Genomic DNA, 16,895 nt, shown 5'->3' on the forward strand with positions numbered 1-16,895 from the left:
GCGCGAAGTCTGGGAGACTCACTGGTATATGAATGAGGAATGAATGTATATTGGGATATTAATTGACGTGTGTATCTGGCCAATGTATTTGTCTGTATGACGTATGCAAAGCAGAGGGTTTTGGTGTGAAGCTTTGTAAGTGGTCTGCTTGATGTGCGGGAAATTCAGGCCGGGAATGTCGATTCTAGCGTCTATCCGAGGGACCAGGTGAGGTCCTTGACTGAGTCCGGATTTTCAGTTGTTTGGGAGTGTTTGGGAGCGATTTGATGTAGATCGGGTCAGGAAAGCACTCGGAGGAACGTTGATAAGAAGTGGTTTCTTGGAGATGGTTACAAGATGGGCTGCCTTTGCCTTTCGAGCGGCAGTCGGGCAGAAATTTGGACTTTGTTGAACTAAATTCAGAATTAGAATCGAAATGTGTGTTTGACTTGAATTGAAGAGTTCATTCAATGGCAGATATTGTGTATTGTATGTGTGGGGTAGGCCTATATCCCTGAGGCAGCTCACCTTTAGGATGATGATGTCATATAGTGCATTTTGGGTCAGAGAGGTCAAGCGTCAGAGATCCTGTTTTTTTGCGATGTTTACGAGCTAGGGATGAGTTCTGACAGCTCAATGTTCTGACAGCTCACTACATGTCAGGTCGTAGATTTGTTATGACAGCTCAATGTTATGACAGCCGACTGCATGTCCCAACGTGAGGTAAACCCCGCCGTGAACGCGAATAGAGCGGCGTGCAGTCTAGTGTTGGGATTCGTGTGGAGGCACGAGGGTGCGCGCCAGGACGGAGGGCGGCGTGGCGTCGCCGCGTTGAGATGGTTGTGCCAGGTCGATCGGCGATCTCTGAATTTAAATCGGATTTTTGTCGTGTGTGTTGTGAAATTAACGTCTATCCGAGAATCCTGGCGATGTTCGTTTAATTAAAGTGTGGTACAAACCTGTGTTTCCGCCGTGCGGCCCCGTGGAAGTTTGGGTAGAGTTATTGTGCGTTCGGGCAGGAGCCGAGCGAGCCGCGAGTCATGTGTGCGCTGTATGAGGGGCTCTCGGGTTTGGGCAGTTGTTGCTGAGTTTGTTGAATTGGGTTTGGAGCATGGGATTTGCGCAGAATGCCGGTGATAACTTGCCCACTCTCAGAAAGGATGTGTGCCCAAATGCGTTGGGGTTGTGGGTCATTGCGACTTTGCTGAATGTCGGACGCTGGATGTCGGACGTTCATGTCAGACGAGCCATGTCGGAATAGTGAGCGCCTGCGACATACATGCCATGCAATGTCACAGAAGGAATACGTTATTTAAGATGGATTTATATAAGGGGAAGAAACGATTTCTAAACTAAAATTCGATTTCTAAAATGATTTTCTAAACGCTAAAATAAACGATTTCAAGACAGAGTAATTAATTTCCGGTGACAAGTTCCAACAGGAAGTCTTGTTCATACAGTAAGTGAGGTACAGTGCGGAGTGGCGGCTGGAAGATGCATCGATGCATTTGTGTTGATCGATGCGCCGGACAAAGGGTTTGCTGGCGAGCGATGCTGGTAAGGTTGTTATTAAAACGCATATGGGTCTGGGGGCAGATAATGTGGGACAAGCTGCCTCACGGGCGCTGCAGGGAGAGTATTTGGAAATTCAATAATTTGAGCAGAAATGTCACGTTTTCAACAGAACGCTTATTCGAGAAAGGAGGAATATCGAGGTTTCAACTGTCGGTATGTGGTGTGGCTTGTGCCAAGGTGTGGGCGCGAGGAGGTGTGTTGATGAAGCGTTGTGCGAACGAGGAGGGATGTGCGAAAGGTGTGCACCAGGTAGAGAGGTGCTGCATTGTAGAGCACGCCTGGAAGTTCCTGGGCGGATTGTGACGGTTGTTGGATTCGTAGGATGTTAGCATTTTGCAATGTGGAGCCACAATAATGATCATCTGTCTGTCTGGATGTGGAGTTCTTGCAGGGAATGTCGCCGGACTTGTAATTGTATTAGTTGCGGAATATTAAAGCGCTGGTTACCCCAATTCGAAGTTTGACCTTTTAAAGTTTAGTTGACCTTTGTTCGAGATATGCAAGGGAAAGGTCAGAGATAATTCACTAACCTTGGAAGAACGACAGGCTGTCAGTCTACTGGAGGTTGCTTTAACGGCAGGATATATAGGACTTAAATCTGGAGAATATCGGGACATTATATTGTGGGTTAAAACTGAAATCATGTACGTAATTAGTGAACAGAGAATATCGAGTTCTGTTTGTTGTTGTGGTTGTCATTGACGTCTCAAATGTCCCGATTCAGGGGTCTCAAGAAATAAACAGACTTCCGGTGCCGACCGGAAGCGTCAGGTACAGTACGCTTGAATTTAATTTAACCGGGCCGAGCACAGTGACGTGCGTGATCGAGCAATGGGGATAGTCATGGTAAATGGAGGATATTTGGGAGAAGAAAGGGGTGATGAAAAGTTATTTGTTTTAGTGTGAAGTAGGTTGGTTGCTTATTTGTCACAGTAAGGTGAGAGTTGTGTTTTTAAGCTTGGTTGCTGATATCGAGCTGGACTTGGTGTCAGTGAACTGCTAAAGGGCATAAAATCGTGTTGTGTGCATGGTAAATTGCATTTTCCCTGAGTTGATTTATCTGGTATGATTTATCTGGTACATTGGTGTTGAAATAATTGTGGCTTTGAATGAATTGTTGTTTGGAATGTGTTGATTGAAAAGTGATTTCTGATCGCTGATCCGATCTGGTTTTGAATTGTTTGATTTAATTTTGAGTTGATTGGAGGTAATAAGGATTTGTGTTGATTTCTTGATTTGAGTTGATCTGGAAACAAAGACAGATGGGATTAATGTGTATATCAGGAACATTTTGGAAAAGAAATATGGATATATGACATTACTAAAATATAACCAAGCAATTGAGAGTTCTTGGGTTAATGGGATATAAATAAATGCATCTACAAGTTGATGGTTTATAAAAATTTAGTTCTGGATGATACTTAAACGATGAACAATGTTGGCAATATACAAAGAATGTGACTTGTTTTTTGGGGGGAAAACATGTGGTTTAAAAATGGTTGGCTAAGTTTTAAAGATGGAGATGTTTCGCAGAACTCTTATGATTATTTATATGAGTGGTGGACTATTCCATGGCGAAGCATTTTTCAGTTTATTGAAAGTTGGATTTTGTAAAATAATGGTTTAATATAACCACAGTAGAAAATAATATACAGATTTGGGACATTTTGTAAACTTTCGAATAATGAGAAGATTCATAAAATTCATTTTATTTATTTCATGGAAAATATTTGGGTTGCAAGTGGAGAAGCATGGTTGAAATTACGATCCAGTGGATGATATATATCCCAACACCATACAGTTTGATAACGTGTGACATCTACATACCGGTGCCATTTGTATTCACTGGTGAGAGTGGAAATATGAAAATTGTAAATGTGATGATAAAACTAGGTTATTTTTATTGTAAAAAATAAAAATAAAAATAAAGAGGGAGTATCCAGGAAAAGGATGTTCAAGTGAACTTTGTGCTGTGAAAAGAATGTCGAGTTAATGGAAGTGTTTTGTTCGATTAATTTTGTTCAATTTGTGTTCAAATGATCAGTTTATCACAATTCATAAAAAAAAATGCATCGTGCTCCAATTAATTGAATAAAATGAGTAATCTTGAACCAGAAAGGAAAGGGATGGACAGAGACGGGCGATGTTTTAAGGTGAAAGAAGGCTGTCTTTATGATCTGTTTAGTGTATTTTTCAAAGGAGAGGGTTTTGGTCAATGAGGATGCCAAGATTCCGGATGCGAGGGAAGGTGGATACTGAGAAACCATCGATGTTGGGGGCAAAGTTATGGGTGGATTTGGTGAGTGGTTTTGGGCAAACGAAGATTAATTTAGATTTATCATAGTTAAGTTCGAGGAAGTTGATTTGAAGCCAGAATTTTATTTCAGTGATGCAGTTTGTCAGGATAGAGCGAATTGTGGTGATTAAGCTGTTGTAGATGCTGTCAATTTTGCTTTGGATGAATGGAAGGAAGGAGATGCTGTTGTCTACTCTGAATGACAGGTGGTGGTATCCAGGGCGCTGAGGAGTTTGTTCACGGTGTAAAGTTTGTTTATTTATTTGTTTATTTAGTTTGTTTATTGTAGAGAAGAGTGCTTTTGGGATTCCGGAGCCAGAGTGGATAATTTGAGAGTAGTAGGCGGAGTAGAGGGCATCTTTGCAGTGCTGTAGGTGGTCCTTGTAGGCTTGGGAGTGAACTGATTTGGGTTTAATAGGCACAAGCTGGTCTAAGCAGGGTGAGGAGGATGGTGTGATTGATGATGTCAAAGGCGGCGTTGAGGTGAGGAGGATGAGAATGTTGAGGTTGCCGGCGTCAGAGGAGAGAAAAGGTCGCTGGTGATTTTGAGGAGAGCAGTTTCAGTACTGTGGCTGGAGCAGAATCCGGATTGGGATGTTTCATACAGGTTTGGCAGAGTGGTGATGTTTGAGTTGAGTGGCCACAGCACGTTCCAAACTTTTGACAGAAAGGGTAGGTTGGAGATGGGTCTGAAGTTATTTAGGGTGTCAGGGTTTAGTCCAGGGTTTTTCCAGAATGGGGGTGAAGTTTCACGAGTTTTTTGGGGAAATCGGTATGTGAAGCTGGATTAAGTTGGAACTGCTTGATGAGCCATGGAGATGGATTGGGTTTTGTTGTTGGTTGTCTGGGAGTTCGGTTGTTGCATTGCCAAAGGTTTCTGTGTGGTGGACACACTCGTTGGCTGTTGTCTTGTGTGACGTGGGTGGAGATGTATGTGGCTGTGTGTGGCTGCCTGGAGTCGGGAAGGCGGCTACAGTGGTTGATATTGGTTGTGGATTGTCCGGGGTGCTTCGATTTGCATAGGGGGTGAAGATTGGGATATTACATTATTTTGAGTAAGTATTGGTATGAGTAATTACATAAGTAATTATGAGTTATTATGAGTATTAGTTATGAGTAAGTGATTATTTTAGTAAAGTTACATGTTTCGCTGTGTTGTGGATCTGGGGACAAGCTAGTTTGATGGGTACCCTGGGGTCTTCGGCGTGTCTATGTGTTTGTCTGTCTGTTACACCGGACTCTTGAGTGGGTTTTCATGAGACGAATTTCAGACATAACAGTGAGAATCTATTTTGAGCGAATCACAGTGGGTGAGAAAAACATTGTGTGTGACCAGACACCAGAACTGACCAGAATTGGAATTGGAATTAGACCAGGTTATTTCTATTATTTGTTTATTCGTGAAAATAAATAAATAATAGGGGGAGGTTCATGGAGGTTAATGGTGGTTTGTTTGTGTTAATGGAGGTTAATGGTGGTTTGTTTGTGTTAATGGAGGTTAATGGTGGTTTGTTTGTGGTAATTCTAGTTGAAACTCTAGCTGAAGTAATTTCCGTTTATTTTTATTATTTTATTGATTTTTATGATTTTGATTGATTTTTTGATTTGATTTGAGATTTGAGATGATTGATTTTTATTATTTTTATAATTTTATTTTTATTGATGTTGGAAACAGGTAATGGGATGCTGAGAGAAGGATTGAATTTAATTTGAATTGGACTGGATTAAATGGGATTGAATTTAAAAATTGAATATGGGATAAAATTGGATCCACTTGGAAAAAGTGGATTAGGAAATTGGAGACAAGGTGTTCTATGAAACTATGAATTGAATGAATTGAATCTATGAATTGGAGACCTGTAGACCAGGTGTTCCACCAGAGGAAAAAGACCAGGTGTTCGTGGAGCACTTCACCTGCAAGAACGCCTTGGAACCAAGGTGGAAGGGACCAGTCCAGGTGTTGCTGACTACACCAACGGCAGTCTTTTGCGAGGGCAAGACCTCGTGGATCCACGCCACGCACTGTAAGTTGGCCATACAAGCACCAGACACTACACCACAGCAACCACAGTAAGGATGGGCCTAATCATAGGTACAATACTATTGATAGCGACAGCAGCTAGGGGAAACTCCGATTCCAATAGATGCGAAAACGAAACCCGACACCTCACCGTAACATGGGGACAAAGAGTATCACTACCATGTTTCGAACAGAAAGCCCTGCACACAAATTGGGTAAGCGTAAAATGGCTAGCACTGTCGGCAGGGCCTGGACGCGTTGGCATTGTACTACAAAAGCAACGAGAGTTCCGGGAAAATGGGCAAGCTAGCATTGAGACCTTGGCCCAACCAGGATACAAATGGGGAACCCCTGATTTTAAGCTACAAACACGCACGCGCCTAGAGAAAGGCATGACTATGCAGGTCCGGTGCAGCGTCTGGACCCCAGGAGCGGCCAGTGGCGAAACTAAACACACACCATGCATCGAATACATACTCACGCCACACCCCCAGGATAAGGCCCCAAAGAGGGGGGAAAACACATATTGGAAAGTGGCCAGGGAGGTGGCAACAATTCAAAATAGGACACACTGCTGGTCGTGCATGCACTTTCCCCAAGCAGGCACCACAGGAATACACATGATAGTGCTACCTCTGTCCCTCAATGACCTCTGCTCACAACCTATCGATTCCCCATGTTTAGTCACCACGCTGGAAAGAGAAGGGGTTGACAACGGCAAGAGTTGCAATCGACAATTTAATTATCGCCCGTCAATGATTGCCCATGTGGCCGAGAGGCCTGCCCCCGTCTGGGTAAAACCACAGAAAGGGAGGGTCTGCCTCCAGGGTTCCGGCCACTTGCGTATGGGAGAATCAGAATGCGCCTACACTCTCCCCGGGAAGCTGGGACAAGGGAGCTCAGGGATTACATTACGAATAGTACTGCAAGATAAACACAACCACAACATAACGGCTATAACATTCTCTAGGGGGGTTAGTAGGATTAATGGGGTGGTAAAGGGACTCCGGTGCTTATCCACCCACCTGGTCCCACCCCATGGGACAATGTTTATATGCGGCGACAAGGCTTACCCCTATTTACCAAATAATTGGGGGGGCACATGTTATCTGGGTTCAGTCCTTCCTGACGTTGAGATACTGGATGAGCTAGACCCAAAGTCCTTGGACAGGCGTTATAAGAGGTCAGTCATGAACGAAGATGGAACCACTAAACTACACGGGAGCCTATGGGAAAAGGTGTTTGGTTTCTTCTTCCCAGGAGCGGGCACCGTCATGGATAGTTTCCGGATAGATAAATTGGCTTTGGCCCTAGAAAAGGTGGCAAACGACACCGCTACGGCTCATGACATACTATTGGATACGGTGATTCACATGCGTACAATGGTGATGCAGAATCGGGTGGCTTTGGACATGCTCTTGGCAGAGAAAGGAGGGGTATGCGGAATAATAGAGGGAAAATGTTGCACTTACATACCCGATCCATCTGAAGGAGTGTCAGCCGCAATAGTGAGACTAAGGGAAACTAGCCACGCCCTGACGATCGATCGGATCGTGCGCGAAAATTCTTATACATTTAGCTGGCTCACTGACTGGTTCCGGGGATGGACGGGCACCATAGTGAAGTGGTTATTGACCGCACTGGCTGTGATAATCGGGGTAGTAATTTGGGGGGCACTAATGCAATCTCTAGTCCTCCTCTGTATGAGAAAGTATTTTACAGGATGGAAATTGAAGAAGCCGCCGACAACGACTATGGCTCTGACCACAAAGGCCGTCGACCTGAACGGGCCCTTCAACAAGGCAGTTGCGACCAGCGCTCCAGAAAATTGTATTGAATTTTGTGATGACTGTGATACTTGTGTGGATCCCATGTGGGAACTGGCTGCTGCCTGTAACGGTGTATGTGATGACTGTGATACTTGTGCTATAAACCCCTTGCGTGTACTGGCTAACGCTGCTTATGTATTACAAGCTGACAGCTGCACGCCCCCTTCCGACCCAACTATGGATCTGATTGCGACGCTGGGCCTGGCGGTCGAGGGACCCGACGTGGATATCCTAGACCCGCAAGCCGACCAGGCGCCCAAGGGAGACTTTGACATAAAGGAAGTTCCTCTCTTTGCTTCATATGTATTAAGTTCAAATGCTTCAAGTGAATCGGATTTTTACGCTCTGTACCCTGACCAGGAAATTGAGACACAAGATACTGACAATATTATGTATTCCCCAGAACAGCAGCATGTGAGGGACCTCATGGGCATGATCGTTGATTAACTTCGAAGATCTGCAAGGACTGAGTCTGCAAAGGGTGGGGGGAGCAAGTTCCGCAGGGGAGGTGATGGGCCCCCTGGCGGAGCAGAACCTCATCTGGACCAGACGCCTTCATTGTGGATCCGAAACGTTAATGGACTTTCATGTTCTGAGCCCTCAGGCTCCAAGCACGCACCACACGACACGTTCGCCAAATGCACGGGCGAGGCGCTTTGGGCGCACGATATGCCCTTGGGAGATACCCGCATTACACAATTATTTTTCAATAAAGCCCGATGTGGCACGTTGTCTCTTGAGATACTTTGTCTCGACGAGACAAGAGGAAGGAATGTCAAGTCGTAGATTCGTTATTGCTTAAAGTTCTGTATAAGACGTCGGTCGAATAATATGTTATGATTTTAATGTTGCTTATATGCTATTTTCATAAGTGAATAAAGGGCTTTCCGCTCCTCTTTAGTATAAATGGGAAAGTACTCGATGCATTTCGTGCTGGACGGATGGCTCGTCCTCCGTGTGCCCTCTTGATGCAAGATAAGCCCGGTCATAAACTCTCTCCATTCGGTCCGCAGATGGCGCCTCGAGCCGCGGGCTGGCGGACGTTTATACGCGCGTGGAATGTGTAGTTTCATGTAAAATGCTCGGATTGTATACATAAACCTTTGAATAATGGTCTTATCTGGGCCAAGCATGCACTCTTCTCTCTGTGAGTTACATTTTCTGTCACCTCGGAGCTTTGAAACTACATCTGGTCCGAATGATAAGGTGCGTGCTGCACTCCCCCGAATGACAGAGCGGATAACGGTGGGGGCTAGGGATAAAGGTGGGAGGAACTCTCGCCAGTTCCTTTGTTCTCTCGGAGATTTTCTGATAATCGTGTTCCTATTTAAGTGAACTGTGAATCTTTGCATTTTTAGGAAGGGCTGAACGTGGCATGAGGGCAAGTCGTGCTGTTAGATGTTCGCTTCCTCCGGATCTGTATAAGTTGGTATTAATAAAGATCGTCATTCGCAGGCTGTTGGTGGAACTTCTTTTAAGAGCCAAGAGTTGTTTCTTGACATATATATATATATATTGGTGTAGAGGGTGTTGGCGAGTATGCTGGTGAGGCCACTGAGAGTACGGCAGGAGAGCGTGATGGTGGTCTTGAGGTGGAGGGAGCAGGGTGAAAGAAATGGGTAATGGAGAGCTGCACATTGCCACAGGTTTCGCTGCAGCTCCTTGGAGGGGAGAAGCAAATCATCTAAGCCTCTCTTGTACTTGAGGTACCTCTCCATGACTGGGTCAGCATCTTCCAACTTGTCGACAAGCACCCACGTCATGCTTCAACTCGCCCAGGAAGTTGACTGTGAGGTTCGACCTTAGCACATCTTCCTCATCACTTCCCGCCTCCTCGTCCTCTGAAACCATTATAATGGCCTCCAACTCCTCCTCGGTGAGGTTATCGCCATGTGAGGTAATGAGATCCACCAACTCCTCAGACCGCACGTCATCAAAGCCTTCCCCTTCCACCTTCCATGCCAACCCGGCAATCACATGCCTCTCCTCCGTGTTATCGGGAAAGCCAGTAATGTTTCTGACTGCGTGTGGCCGCATGTTGTGCCAGCACGCATTGATGGTGGAGGCTCTCACCTCATCCAGCGACTCCTTGATGGCGCCGATGCAGTGAGCAATGTTAAAATCCTTCCAACACTGCCGAACAGTGAGCCCTGGGTTGGACTCCACGCATCCAAAATGCGGCGAAAGGTACGACGGGTGTAATATGTTTTAAATGTTGAAATCACACCTTGGTCAAGTGGAAGGAAGAGGGAGGTGGTGTTGGGTAGCATGAAGAGATCACCTCGATGTTCGGGTGAGCCACATCCAGGACCACGGGATGGCCAGGAGCATGCATTGTCCAGGAGCAAGAGAACCTTGAATGCAAGGTTTTTTTCCACCATGTACCTCTCCACCTGAGCGATGAAACAATTATGGAACCAGTCCAGGAAGATTGCTGCCATCTCCCAAGCTTTCCTGTTGGCCCTCCAGAACATGGGCAGAGTTTGCTTGTTCTTGCCCTTGAGAGCACGCAGGTTCAAGGAACGGTACAACATCAAGGGTTTCAGCATGAAGTCCTCTTTTGCGTTTGCATAGAGGAGAAGAGATACCCAGTCATTGGCAGCCTTGAATCTCAATGCTGTCTCCTCGCACTTTAAGAGGAAAGTTCTCGCGGGCATCTTTTTCCAGAAGAGGCCAGTCTCGTCAGCATTGGAACACCTGCTCTGGGAGGTATCCCTTCTCTTGGTTCAGCCTGATGAGTTAAGCAGCGAATGCTTTTGCAGCTTCGTGGTCCTCGGAGGCATGCTCCCCTGTGAGCTTCACATTTTTCAGGCTGTACTGCTCCTTCAAACGATGGAACCATCCCCTGCTTGCAGTGAATGAAGTTGCTCTGCTTGTACCATCATCGCTCTGTGCATCACTCGTGCTGGCACCACCCGCACCAGTGCCAGACAGATGATCGTAATTTAGTTTGGCCTTTTCGCGAATGAGAGGACCACTCAGACATATTCTTCTGCGTGTTGTCCTCGATCCATATTCTGAGAGCCTTCTCCTTCCTTTATATGTTGAAATCCTGGACTTGGGTGACCACCTTCGTACTCAACACAGCGCTTGCTGAAATACACTCACAAATCGCCTTCTCATTCTTCCACATGTAGCGAATGGTGGATTCGTTAATGCCATAATGTCTGCACACAGATGCTGCACTCTCTCCTCTCCACAGATGCTGCAAGCCAGTACAGCAGCTCCACGTTCTGGCTCAGGCTCATCACCTTCTTCTGCCTCTTGGTAGTCGACACATCTCCAGCACTGGTCTTGTGCTTGGGAGCCATGATTGAACAATGAGCAGAGCGAGAGTCAAATCACAGGTCAAAGCAACGGGACGAGAAGAATGATCGAGATCCAGGACACAGTCTGTTTGGCAGATGTAGGAATGCGAGCATTGTCGGTAGCTACAGGAGGAGTGAATACCCTGGACAATTTTTGTGGGGGATGTTATCAGATGATGCCTTATTGAGCCTATCTGCTAATTTCAACAATAGATTTAATGAAGCATTTGCATTCTATAATTCGCGGGGTTGACATGTTTACGCAGCTGGTGGAACATCCCCCGAAGCGTTTTTATTGTGTAAGATCTCTGATGATGCTTTGCCATCAATTGCAAACTACAACAGATTTAATGAAGAGTTTATATTCTATAATTTGTGGGGCTGACTTGTTCACACATCTGTTGGGATATCCCGCGAAGCTCGCTTATAGTGCGGCTAAAGTTCGCCTCTGCGAAAGCCATGAAAACGCAAAGCACACAGCAGTGAATGTATAAGCAGGTCATGCTCACAGCTCATAGATGTTGTTTTGCTGATGTCCAGCTGGTTTATGCATGGCTGGTGAAAGATGGGTTTTATATGTACCACATTTCAAGCTAACCGCTTATAAAATATTTATTTTGCGAATGAACCGCAAATAGCGTGGCTCCTACTGTGTGTGTGTGTGTGTGTGTGTGTGTGTGTGTGTGTGTGTGTGTGTGTGTGTGTGTGTGTGTGTGTGTGTGTGTGTGTGTGTGTGTATATATATATATATATATATATATATATATATTTGGGTGGTCCAAAATCTGAAGATTGGATTTTCATTTCTCCACAAGCCTGCCTCTATTCTGATTTAAGAAAGTAGTTTGTGGTGAAAATTTGAGCTTGATTGGACAATATCTAGAGGTTGCTCAAAATGTTGACAAATTTTAATTAATAATAAGATACATAATTTTTAGCATAAAAATGTATCATATTCTGACGTTCAACAAGGTTATCGGAAAATATTTTATCTTCTCCTACTTAGAACCTCTTCTTGTCAATTAAAGGCCACTGTTTCTGAAACCTCTTGAACAGTCTGATCTCAGGTCCGCTACTGGGTCCGATGACTTTAGTTGTAACATCAGAGAGCATTACTTCAAACACATGATGACGACATGCAATCCAGACAAGCTTAGCATCCAAAGCTGCTTCAATGAGGGTACATGCTCCGTTTCGCAGCCCTGTGTTGGATGCAGTGGTGGCAAATACGATGCCTTTCACCAACTGTTTGACATTCCACTCTTCAAGAAGTTGTATGCATGCATTTGCTTGTGCTACACCAGTGCCTTGGGGAATTTTTGGGACTCCAAGCAACTTCTCGGTATTCATACCAGTTACAAGTATCGCTACCCGATCAACAGATTCTTTGTGATTGCCGGTATAATCAGGGAGCAGTTTCCCATCCCAGTGTAGTAGTAGTGGGCTATTACATGAGAAATTTGCCTCTTCTTCAGTGGCCATTATTTCCCTTCCACGAATTCGAGCATGACGAATTCCACTGTGTGACAGAGAAATGTCTTCAATGGTATGACCAAGAGATTGTGCAAAAGCACTGGCCACAAACATAGCACGCCTATTTAAGAGATTTACTCTGTCCAGAGTTGCCACTATTGCTGGAGTTGTCACCCTGATGGGAGCCTTTTTCGCCTATTTGGCAGAAGATGGACTTTGGAGTTTGAATTCATTGTCCCCTGAATCGGAGCTATCAATCTCAGACTCATCATCATCATCAACCACAGCCGATATTGATGGAACAGATTGCATTGCTGTTTTAGTCTCAGCAGCATGTTTCTTCTTTCTTATATCTTCATTCTCAAGCCTGATACGCTTTCTGTTCTCCTTCACTGCCAGAGTGTTGTCCACAGATCCCATCCGTGAACTTGGGATCCTCACGCTGCATGATAAGGAATGCTTTGTCTTCTTCATTCGTCATTTTCTCAAGTGCATCATTTGGTGAGATATCGAAGAAGGATTGAAGATCATCTTTGAACATCTGCTCCTTCACTCTATAGTTTTAGAATGTCTTGGTTCTATTTTTCTTTACCATTTTGTAGGCGTCATACAACTTCAAAAGTTGGCGCTCACAGGAATCTACTCTCTGCACTGGAATTCGTGCTTTCTCCCAGCATGCACTCTCTGCACAGCTTGTACACTAAGTTTGGCACTTTCACGAACTGTATGGTGTTCTTGTATGTGATGGTACACAATTTTCTGCAATGTGTGTCCTTTGGTTAGTAGTCCCCCCACATATTATTTCCTTTTCAGACTTGCCCAGCAACCAAACTGGGGAAGAGCTGCAAGTTTCTGCCTTCTGAAAAAAAACAGGATAAATAAAAAAATGTTATTTTTCTAGCAACCTCGAAATAAGTTCCAATTGACCTCATATTTGGTTCATATGATCTTTATAAACATAGGAACAAGGGCAGCCTTGTGGAGCATGGATTTTTAATAGTATTAAATATTACATATATCTCTGTGGACCACCCTAATATATATATATATATATATATATATATATATATATATATATATAAATAAATATATATATATATATATAATTTGTTGTGGATCTCAAGCCCGTCGACATACTAAGGGGGGGGGGTGGTTAGACCCTTCTCCCCCTCAAGCTTCGAGTCCACGAGGCCGCTCCCCACTTTGCACTCGTGGGGGGCGGATTGCGAAGCAATTCCAGCCACCAACCCCGTAGTGAGCGTGCAGAAGGGTCTCTGATCAAATACTCAAATACCTTCAATACACACGCCACCACGAGAATGGGGGCTGGACCTCGCACGAGTCACGCTGGGTTGATACGCCCAAGCGGTTTGCGTGTCACGTGACTCGTGCCGTTAATTATTATGAACCCGATCGAGCGGTTTTATTTCGTACAATGCGAGGCCAATGCTGGAAAAGACGTGAACGGCCAAGTGGAAGCAAGAACACAGGTTTATTATAAGTTTGTACAATGATCAGAGCAAAGTGACACAGGGCAGAAACTTAACCGTCCTTAACTTAATTACCCAGAGAAGGGCCCTCTCACTCACGCGGGGAAAAGGATGAAGAAGGGGACGCGCTCACAGCGCGGTCGTTTGGTGCAGCTCGCCCCGGACAGCTCGTTGGGCGTTCCCCTTTGTGATGTTCGCGGCATGGGATGTCGACCTCGGTCGTGCACGCACGGGAATCCGCCCAGCGTGTCCCGAAGTTAACGTGGCGAAGCACTCATGCAGGGAGCCCAGGCAGGGAGATCGTTAGAGTATATGGCCTCGGGAGAGATCGTCCTGCGAGAGTGTTTATAACAGGGCAGCAGAGGGCAAGGGCAGAACGCTGACTACTCAGAGAGAGAGTGCGATGAGAGCTTCTTTCGTTTGGTGCAGAGGGAGAGCGATCTGGGCACACAGAGAGACGTCCACCACCGAGAGACTTGACCACACCTTCTCAGCTTGGGGGTCCGGGGTGGGGCTTATATCCCCCCGGAGCCCCCACCAGAATGTTCCAAAGGCCCCCACTGGCCACCGGGGGTCACGTGTCGTGATCTCCCCCCATCAGTTACTCCCATTAGTTCTTATTGGCTGCTTGCTGCTGGCCTCTCCCCTTAGCTCTATTGGCTGTTTGCTGCTTGCCAGCCACTCCCTCCGGCTCCTCCCTCAGGCCTCCTCGACTTGTCCTGGTCCTAGCACATGGCATTCCAGGCCCAATGAGGCCTACCCTTACTTACCTGTCTCAACGCATACTAACACAGGGAAGGAGACTTTACTTAACTTTCAATAATAAATAACTGAACTAAGAGAGGTGACATGTTGTGGTGCAACTAACTAAAAGGGGGGTTATCTTTATTCTCAAAACCACAACAATATATATATATATATATATATATATGTATATATATATATATATATATATATATATATATGTAGGGAGCTGTTATGCCCCTCCCCCTTTGTATTTCTTGCTGCTTTACCAATTACCAAGTATAACCAATTATATGTTTTGTTTTGACTGATTGCTGTACTCTTTTATAATACTTAGTCCTTTCTTGTGCATTGAGGATGTGTAATACCCTAATAAGGAGTCCTGTGCTTGTGAGCTCTTGCCCTGGGATGGCATAATCTCTTAGTTCCCCTCTTTGGCCTTGGTTGCAGCTGCTATCTCTCTGCCTCCCATATGACTTTGCCAATATCCTGTGGGCTGACACATTTATGAGTGCCCACTCCCTTTGTACTTTCCCAACCAAGGTCTCTATACAGAAAGTTGTAAACATGTTGCCACATATTGCTGACCATCTCCTTATCTGAGCTAACCTATGAGTGGCCTTGGATGAACTTCCTTTAACTAACTGAACAACAGGATGGGACTAATGGTGGGAGGACCAATGAGCCCATTCTGTCTCTGTATCTTGTGAGCTAAAACCACACCCTATATTCTTTATATATAGCAAGTTTAAATCGAATTATTTTCAGAGCATCTTGTTGTAGTGTTGGTCATTTTGTGTGAGCCTCCTGCGACACCCTGCTTTCCGCAAGCTTGTGTAACGAGTTCTAATAAATATATCCGTTGCTCCTTTCTCTGAGTCTTCTGAGTCCCAAGTTCTAAATCCAGTTCCGAAAAGTGGTGGCAGCGGTGTCGATCAGTCTGTGCAGTCCGGGACGCAGTCCCAGGCAAGTGAGTGGTGAGACCAGCTGGCAATTGATCCGGGTCAGGTGAGCTGTGGGTTTCTTTTGTTTTTCCTTTTTAGCCTGGGGGTCAGCCCAAATTGTAACCCACTCTCTTGCTCGGATGCCGTTTGTTCCGTTCCCTGCTCGAACCTGATCCACGAACCTAAATTTAAATACGGACCGCTTGGGTCCCGGAGCAACTGACTGTTTATGGACTCGTTAGGGTAACGTTATGTAAGGGGAAGTGCCCCACGTTGGGCGCCTGACGGTAAGGGGTAATAGATCTCTGGGTTGTGAGGGTAAGGATAAGGGCGGCGTCCCGATCCGAGGCCTACCCGGGAGACGTTGGAATTATAAGTAAGGTTAGAAGTATTACACGGGCGTAGGACGCCAGGAGAGTACAGTAAGGGTAGGTTAGAAGGCTGTACCTCGCGAGGTGGGCGAACCTCACGGGTACAAGGCTACGAGTCTCTCAAGAGTTAGGTAGAAGGCCGTACCTCGCGAGGCGGGCGAACCTCACGGGTACAAGGCTACGGGTCTCTCAGAGTTAGGTAGAAGGCCGTACCTCGCGAGGCGGGCGAACCTCACGGGTACAAGGCTACGGGTCTCTCAGAGTTAGGTAGAAGGCCGTACCTCACGAGGCGGGCGAACCTCACGGGTACAAGGCTACGTCGGTAAACTAAATTTTCCTAGGATGGGGAACAGGATGGGTAATAAGACTGTAAAGGCAGGTGAACCTCTCAGAAATACCCCAGCATTTTTCATGTTTCGGAGGTATGGCTATGATGCTGCGAGACCAGGGAAGTCATGGGTTGCACTGACTAAGGATCTAGGTGAACCGTGGCCCGAAGAAGGGTCTTTTGCGCTGGAAAAATTGGACGTGTTGTATGAGGCATTAGAAAAGTTAGAACAGGACACGAAACACTTCCCACCTGACTATTGGAAAGTCTTTGGTTGGTGGAAGGAAGAAGCGATGAAGTGACAGGCAAGATCGAAACAGGCCAGCCTGGCCGGTGAGGTATTAAAACTCAAGGGCCTGAGGAAACAGGCGAATAAAATGCAGGATGAAGTGGTTAAGGAAATAGAGAGGCAGGCTAACGAGTGACTGATGCCGCTCGTTGAAAGTCAAGTCCCCGTGGGAGGGTCAGGCAGATACCAAACCCCTACCCTCCCAGCCCTGAGCTCTGTCCCGGGGTTCCAGGCAACACCACCCTCCCT

The sequence above is a fragment of the Myxine glutinosa genome, chromosome 3, assembly GCF_964187855.1.
Source record: "Myxine glutinosa chromosome 3, kmMyxGlut1.1, whole genome shotgun sequence".
Classification (NCBI taxonomy): Eukaryota; Metazoa; Chordata; class Myxini; order Myxiniformes; family Myxinidae; genus Myxine; species Myxine glutinosa.